The 8,391-nt window shown below is 37.5% G+C and overlaps 1 non-coding gene across 1 annotated transcript; it reads left to right on the top strand.

Moving 5' to 3' along the window:
* The first annotated feature begins 7,926 nt into the window (after positions 1 to 7,926).
* Trnas-uga (transfer RNA serine (anticodon UGA)) lies at positions 7,927 to 8,000 on the top strand. The gene has a single exon. It is a non-coding gene; the product is annotated as a tRNA-Ser (tRNA).
* Positions 8,001 to 8,391: the final 391 nt, after the last annotated feature.

The following is an 8,391-nucleotide window of genomic DNA, read 5'->3' as shown; positions in this document are numbered from 1 at the left end:
AAATATTTCTTACAGGAGTCCCTTGGTAAGTCTGATCAGTGGTGGTTTCATATCCATTTGCTGTAGGACGTCTCGTCCCCGTAGACTAATAGGAACATTACAGACATATGGCTGAAATATTCCTGTGTGTCCCTCTGTATCTTTCCATGATAATGAGGAAGCACTTTGATTGGGGCTTTCTGCTACTCTAAGCCTCTCAAGCTCTGAGCTGCTGTGATCAATGGCCAGTGCTTTGCCAGACCATTGCGCTAATAATACTTTTGTCTGCTCCCGTATCTAATAAACCTGTAAATTCCATATTTCCCACTTTTAATTTTAAGAGGGGCCTCTGTCCCATATCCATAGTAAGGTTTATTAAAGTGGTTCCTGTTGATCCAAAACCTCCTTGTCTTTTATTTGTATTTTTACTGGGCCACAAAGAATGTCGACTGGGTAATATAAGCATTTGTGCAATGCGATCCCCTGGAGAGATGACCGTAATTCCTTTTGGTGAAGAGACCAAGGCTTTTATTTGTCCAGTGAAATCAGGATCAATAACCCCTGGGTGTACTATAAGTCCTTTTAGTGTTGAGGAACCTCTACCTAGTAATAGTCCTACACTGTTCTGTGGGATTTTTTCATGCCAATCAGTATCAATCATCTGCACCCCCATATCTGGGGTTAGTATGAGTCTGGAGGTGGCAACAGATGTCCAATCTGGCACTTCCTGAGGTGGCTCTGCGCTCCCCTTCTCTGTGGGAGGATACCACCGTCGGGGAACTTGTTGAATTACCCCGATATTTGTTGCAGGCCCCGGGGAGGGCCCTGTCTCCCGTTTTTTTGAAGTTTAGGATTCAACCCTAGGAAATTATCCTCCCTATCTCTAATAGACTGACAGGCACTATTCCAATGACTTCCTCTTCTGCATCTTGGACATAGCCCAGGTCCGGTTCCCAAGTTATTCTTTGTATAGATGTTCCCACCTTGGGCAAAGGGTGGCCTTTTGTTTGGACAAGTGGCTTTTAGATGTCCCTTCTGTCCGCACACAAAACATGATCTAAAGACTCTTTATTAGTTCTTGAAGGGAACCTCCCCTGGGCTTGTGCAAGTGCGGCAGACAACAAGGTGGTTTGTCTGTCTATGGCTGCTACAAAGGCACTGCTCTGGCCTGAAGTATCATTTACATCTCTACACACTTTTAAGTAGGTGGACAAGTCTTTGTTTCTCCATGGTCTTATGGCCTCCCTACACCATTTGTTGGCTTGTTCGTAAGCCAATTGTTTTACTAGGGCATGGCTTGCTCTGCATCTCCGAATGCGTGATGCTGTCTGAATTAGCCTATCGACGAAGTCCACGTAGGGCTCACTACTCCCTTGAGTTACCTTTGACAACTGGCCCTGCAAATCTCCTGCTCCTTGTAATGTTTTCCAGGCCTTGGTTGCAGCCACGGCAATTTGCGCATAGACTGCTGGATGATAATTAAGCTGTGCCTGAAGGGTTTCATAAGGTCCTACGCCCATAAACATGTCCCTATCGACTTGGGGATTCCCCGCTGCCGCATTTCGGCGGGCGGTATCCGTAGATATTCTTGCCATGATGTTTTCCACATAAGGTACTGTCCCCCAGACAGAGTGCCCTAGCAAGATTAGTCCAGTCCTGGGGCACTAAGTTTAATGATGTCAAGGTATCTACTAAGGCTATAGTAAAAGCTGACTGAGGACCATATGTGCTAACTGCTTCTTTTAACTGTTTCACTATTTTGAAGTCTAAGGGTTGGTGGAATCTTTGATTTTGAGCATCCTCAAAAACAGGATATGCTACAGATCCAAGATGACTCCATTCTGAGCGTAATCCGAAACCGGACGCTTCATGAGGGGGTTCCCTATTTATGGGAGGTGCACTAGGCAACACGGGCACCTAGAGGGGGCTTTTCATCTAGTCTTAATCTTTGTACTCTTTTTTCCAGTTCCTCTCCTGATATTCCCCTTCTGATAGTTCCTCATCTGAATTAGTTCCTTTTTCTGAGTTTTGAGGAAGATATGAGCGTTCCTCTTTTATTTCTTCCAAAACCTGTCTTCCCTCAGCTAAAGGCTCGGTGAGTGAAGGTTTTTTGTTTTTATCTTGCAGACAGGATTTAATAAGAGACCAAATAGCCATAGTGCCTACTGGCAAAGGGTTTTGCCTATCCGCTATACTGAAGGTCCTCCCCCAGCTGTTCCCACTGTATGGTATTCAAAAGGCCCTCATCCAAAAACCAAGGGGAAACCCTTTCCACAGTATCGAGAAATACTTTAGCTGTTTTTTCCTTTAATGGCATCCCATGGTTTTTTAATAGCTCCCTGAGGGTTGCTGCATTCTGAATTTAGATGTTTCAGACCCCATTGTTACTAATTTGAATAGCTTCAGTCTATGGCAGTTACAATAACAAACAGTGGCCAAGTGCCAGGAGCAACGAGATTACTGAAAGGAAAACTATCTATCAAGTGTGCATTAAAATTTTATAGCGGCTTTTCACGTGCTACCTATGCCCTAATTGGACCGCTTCAAGCGTGTTTCTACTTTCACTTTTAATTAGACCTCGTTCCACGCGTCAGTACCGCTGCTGGCATATCCGATAACGGACCACCTTCGTGTGTCCTTATTTTTATTTTAACCGGGACCACATCCCGCGTGTCCCCCAGGACCGCTGATGGCATATCCTGATACCCTTTAACTGGACCGCATTCCGCGTATCCCCAGGACCGCTGATGGCATATCCTGATACCCTTTACTTTTTTATAAACCGGTTAACTTATTAAAAATTTTTTTTAGATATCTTACCTTGTTTTCTTTATAAAATTTTCATCTTCCCGGGTCTCGGCACCAGTTATTCGCGTTCCCTCTGGCCGCAGAGAGAGGACACGACAACGTCTGAAGCTTTGAGAGTTTTATTGTGCACAGTCTTCCTTTCTTTCCCTCTTTTCTATCCCTTCTCTCTTTTCTTTCTCTCGCTCTCTTTCCCTCTGCTTAACTCTCGCCTGCTCTGGTCGCTCCACTCTTCCCCGCTCGGCTCACACCTGCTTTGGACGCTCCGCTTCTCCCGCTCGGCTCACGCCTACTTCAGCCGCTCCGCTTCTCCCGCTCGGCTCACGTCCTCGCTCGCACTCTTCTTCCTCGCTTTCTTCTCCTACTCTCAGCTTCTTCTTCTCTCAGCTTCTTCTTTACTCCCAGCTTCTGCGCCTTACTCCCCCACCCACCAAGCTTATATACACTCAAACCAATCAGGGGAGAGCACACGAGGTAAACGCGCGGACAGCTGCAGGCATAGAATAGGTACACGAAGGGGGGCATGCTCTAATCACATCGTTAACTAGCCAATCATTGGAATTCGCTGGTTGTTTACTGTATAGCTGGCCGCTTTTGGCTCAGTGCCAGGCGCCATCATGACCGTGCCCAAGGCTGGGGGTCCCGGGAACACCGACACCTGTGGGTATAATCACAGTGAACTTCCAGGCAACAGCAGGCAACTGGTGATCCCTTTGCAGTCTGCAGTCAGTCTGCAGGCTAACAGTAGACAATCACCTCTTCAACAGAGGTTCTCTGGGCAGTCCAAGGCCTGATGCATTCAGAACTTCCTCCAGTCGATCCACAGTCTGTAGTCACTGTCAGATGAAATTCGGTTTGCTCCCTTCTCCTCTGTACTATTAATTTACCTATTCTTATTTCAGGAACTGTTGACATTCAAGGATGTGGCCATTGATTTCTCTGAAGAGGAGTGGAAATGCCTTCAGCCATCTCAACAAAACTTATATAGAGATGTGATGCTAGAGAATTACAGAAACTTGGTCTTCCTGGGTATGCATAACTTCCCTTCACAATTTTTAATTAATCTTGATTATTTAATTTTCTTCCCTCCATTAATGTCTTCTGGGAAATCTCTATAAGAATGTGTTTGAGATTTGTGCTTTCAAGAAAAACAGGGCACTTTTGGTATAAACAAAATATGCATGACATTCCTTTTAGTCTTTAATCTCTACCTTTCTTGGTTTGTTATATATCCTTCACTCTAGAAAAGTGATACTGAGAATAATTCAGTGATATAAAATATTGTGGCCTACACTTATAAGAAGACACAGTTGAGAGGTCCAAAGTTTAAGGAGGAAACCAAACTTTAAAATGTTGATGGAAAAGTTATCTAGCAGAAAAGATTTTTCAGAAGCTTCATTTTATTTCTTCTGTTATCATCGAATATGAACTGTCCTATGATTATCATTTTTTTTGTAGTGCTGGGGATTTGAACCCAGGGCCTTGTGCTTATGAGGTAAGCACTCTACTAACTGAGCTATATCCCCAGCCCCTTATATTTTTAAATTCTTTAAAATCTTCTGTGTGTCTACAGTGATATACCAGTTCATTTAAATTAACCACCAAACTCCCCTTTGCTAGTTAGTGGCAGCATGATCTAAAATATTTTCCATTATTTGTGTGTCTCCAGGTGATAATGTGCACATTTTTGGAAAATTTTAGGTCAAGGTATTTTAATAAATCAATATCCTAAATCAGTTTAATATTATTCATTAAAAATCATTTACATGTGCTCTTTATAAATAAATATTTTTATGGATTTTCTGTGAAATGAAAGTCAAGTTTCACAATAAGTGCTTTTCTGTGGCATGTAGTGATAGTTGCAGATTGTAGTTATATGAAAGCATTTGTAAATAACATCTATGGTTGGTTAAATTTTCTTTTCCTTTATTCTTTCATTTTATAGGCTTCATTTTATGTAGTAGGAGAGGTTTTCTCACTTCCTATAACACTTTTATTTTTGTCTATATATTATGAATATATGACAATTTCCATTACTTCTCAAATTAGGACATTGTTGGAATTAAATATGCTTATTCTTTGTTCTATTGCCAATAAAATTTTATATGCTTTTACTTGTTTGTATAAATAGTATACTTTTTAAATTAATTTTATATTTTATCCAGATTGATTTTTTATCCTGTGTATGTACATAGTAATGTAAATTTTTTACATGTGAATTTAATAGGGATAGAATCCAGGGGTACTCTAATAATTAGTTACATCCCCAGTCCCTTTCTATTTATATTTGTAGAGTGGTTCTCACAAAATTTTTGAGGATGGCATTGAAATTATTAACTCCCTGCCTCAGAATTACCAAAGTAATTCTGGATTATATGCATGCTCTTTATGAAAAAATTCATGAAAAAAAATATATATATATATAAATTTTCATGAATTTTTTCTTATTTATAGAATAAAGACCATAGCATTTTAAAGGTATCTTTCATTTTACAATTCTTTTTATTTTTATATCTTGTTTGTAATTTTTAATTTTTATCAAATCCCACAAAACAATAGTTGCTCTCTCACCAAATCATGCATACTGTTCAGCAATATTAATTCAAATTGTCACATAATATATCTATAGAATGCTTACATCTCAAAAATCAATAAATATATTTCTATGTAAATAAGTGCTTATTTCTGTCTTCTATCACTAATGTCATTCTCATTTCTGTTCAGAAGGTTTTTTGCATGTTTGTTTCTTTGTTTTTAGTTGTCTTATAGAAGTAGAGTTCTCCCATATTTTTGTTTGTGGTAGTGACATATTCCAGTTAATATAATGTACTGAAGATTTATCCTGATTATAGGTTTTGCAAAAATTTATTTTTATCTTGAAAAATATTCTTTAGTTTCTATATTCCAAATTGCTCCATCCACTCATTTCAAGGGTCATTTGGTTTGCTTCCACATTGTAGCTCTGTTGGTTAATGCTGTAATAAACTTTTGTGTTCAAATATCTTAATTTGCTGTATATGCAAGGCTTTATTACACTCAGAATTCACTGTGTCCATCGGTCTTAATTGATGTCACTACTACTAATTAAATTTTAGAGTTTTTAATAGTTTTAAATCATGAAACAACATTCTCCCAATTTTGTTACTATTTTGAATATATTTGATATATCCATAAATTTTGAGATTCCATAAAATTGCTAGAATAAGTTTTTTCTGTCTTTGCAAAAAATATCATTGGGAGTTTGAGAGGTATTAACATGGAGTCTTCAGATAATTTTGAGAAGTACAAAGGTCTTTTAATTTAATCATTCAATTCTGGAAAAAGTGTATGTTGAAGACTGTTCAATCAATTGCCACATATATGTGGATTTTTGAACATCCTTTCCACTTTTGATTTCTAACATTGTTCTCTGATGATCAGAAAATAATTTTAATATTTTTATACCTATTAACCTTTGATTTATTAATTTCCCATTGGTTGATCCACTTTGATATTCCATTTCTATTGAAAACAATTAGTATGTAAGTCAAATTAAAATTTGTTTAAATTATTTTCAAAGTCTTCTGTTTTTTTGACTTTTCCTTTACAGCAAGTGCATATTATTCTCCAAGTATTCAAGTGTTGCTTTCTATTTATTTACTTCTGTCAATCTTAACATTTTATGTCTTAGATATATGGTGTGAGTTGAAACTACATCTACTCTTTTAGCAGTATTCTAGGGAAAGCTTTTCATATCTTCATATAATATTCTACTTTGCCTATTTTCAAAATTATTTTATTTAAAATATATTTTAGCTTAGATAACTTCTTGCTTTAAACTGTTTTCTATATCATAATTTGGCCTTCCCAGCTTTTTTTTGGCCAAGTTTTTATGTAACACTCTTCTATTCCTTGCTTCCATTCTATTTGTTTCCTTAGATTTAGAGTTCCCTGTAGATTGCATTATTTGTATTTCTTTTAGATTTATTATTTTTCTTTCTTAAAATTTTTATTTTTTTAGATATACATGACAGTAGTATGTATTTTGACATAAGTACATACATGGAATGAAACTTCCCATGTTTGTGGTTGTATGCAATGTGGAGTTACACTGCTCTTGTATTCATATATGAACAAAGGAAATTTATGTGATTCAGTCTATTATCATTCTTATACCAATCTCCACTTCCTTCCCTTAATTTCACTTTATTAATTCCAATGAAAGTTTATTCTGTGTCCCCCCAACTTATTGTGTGTTAGCCTCTACATATCAGAGAGAACATTTAGACATATGAAGTGATATTTAGTACCTGTACATTTGACATTCATCAGGCACTTCTAAACACCTAGACAGACTAGATATTTCAATTAAAAACTCAATCTGTCCACTATGTACATGACAGTCTTCAAGAAACTGCACACATATAACAATGTTTCTAATTTGAAAATGACTTTAAATATGAGCATTCTGGTCCTTCACCAACCCAGTGTGTTATAATGATCTGATTTTAAGAAGAAAATCCTTCCTAGAAATTTTAGCACAAAACATACAATATTTGTTTACTAATTCTACTTTTATCATACAGTGGCAACCTCATTAACATCTAGAAAAACTAGGTGTAGATTACAACTTGTTTGTTCTTTATATACACTATGTACAGATCGAAGTAAAACAAAACCCACAGACTTTGGATCAGTGGTTACTTTTGCCTCATTGTAAGCACACTGGCATGATGCTTTAGAGAACCAGCATAAAATGCTTATTACTCAATAGGTGCTTTGACAATTGTCCTCCACAAAACATTTCCTAGAAGTGTTCAAAAAAAAGGAATTTACAAAATGTGTTATATTTTCCCACTTCTACTTTGAACATTACAATATCTAAAAAGTCAATTAATCTAAAAAAATACTTAGCATTGTCCAACTATATATACAGGAATGAGGAGTAAAATGCATACACCAAGCAATGATTATAATATGAAAAATGTAATTTACACATAACCAGTCTGGCCCAGGACCCTCCCTTCTCAAGGTCAAAGTCTTCTCAATGTCCTCTAACCACCTGAATAAACAAGGACAATGTCATTTCTAGAGGTGGTCTAACAACTCCATTTCATTGTCACTTCCAGAAGACATTTCTGACTTTTTAAAAGAAATGGGGGCTGGGGATATAGCTCAGTTGGTAGAGTGCTTGCCTTGAAAGCACAAGGCCCTGGGTTCAATCCCCAGCACCGCAAAAAAAAAAAAAAACACAAAAAAATGGGAATTTATGTAACATTATATTATTACTGTAACATATATCAGCAACCTGTTTAAAATTTAGAATGTACAGATGTAGCAAAAGTTTTAAATGTTTGGGGGGGCAAGTTGAGAGCATCTGCTTCATAATATATACACAGATCTTCTACAAATGCCCAGTAATTCTTCCTGAAGGATGTTGGGCATTTCTAATTGGTCAAATTGTTTGTTACCCTGCAGGTCTCTCTTTGGTAGAACAAACACCAACTGTGCAAAGTGCTCACTGTTTCACCCATCATGTTCCACAGCTTTGCTCACCTTCTGGGATGAATAGACTTTTGTTTGCCTTCTCAGGACAAGGTGTCATCTAATAGAGCCTGCACAGAGTGG

The sequence above is a fragment of the Sciurus carolinensis genome, unplaced genomic scaffold (assembly GCF_902686445.1).
Source record: "Sciurus carolinensis unplaced genomic scaffold, mSciCar1.2, whole genome shotgun sequence".
Lineage (NCBI taxonomy): Eukaryota > Metazoa > Chordata > Mammalia > Rodentia > Sciuridae > Sciurus > Sciurus carolinensis.
The sequence above is the reverse complement of the archived record's forward strand: the minus strand, read 5'-3'. Positions and strand labels throughout refer to the sequence as shown.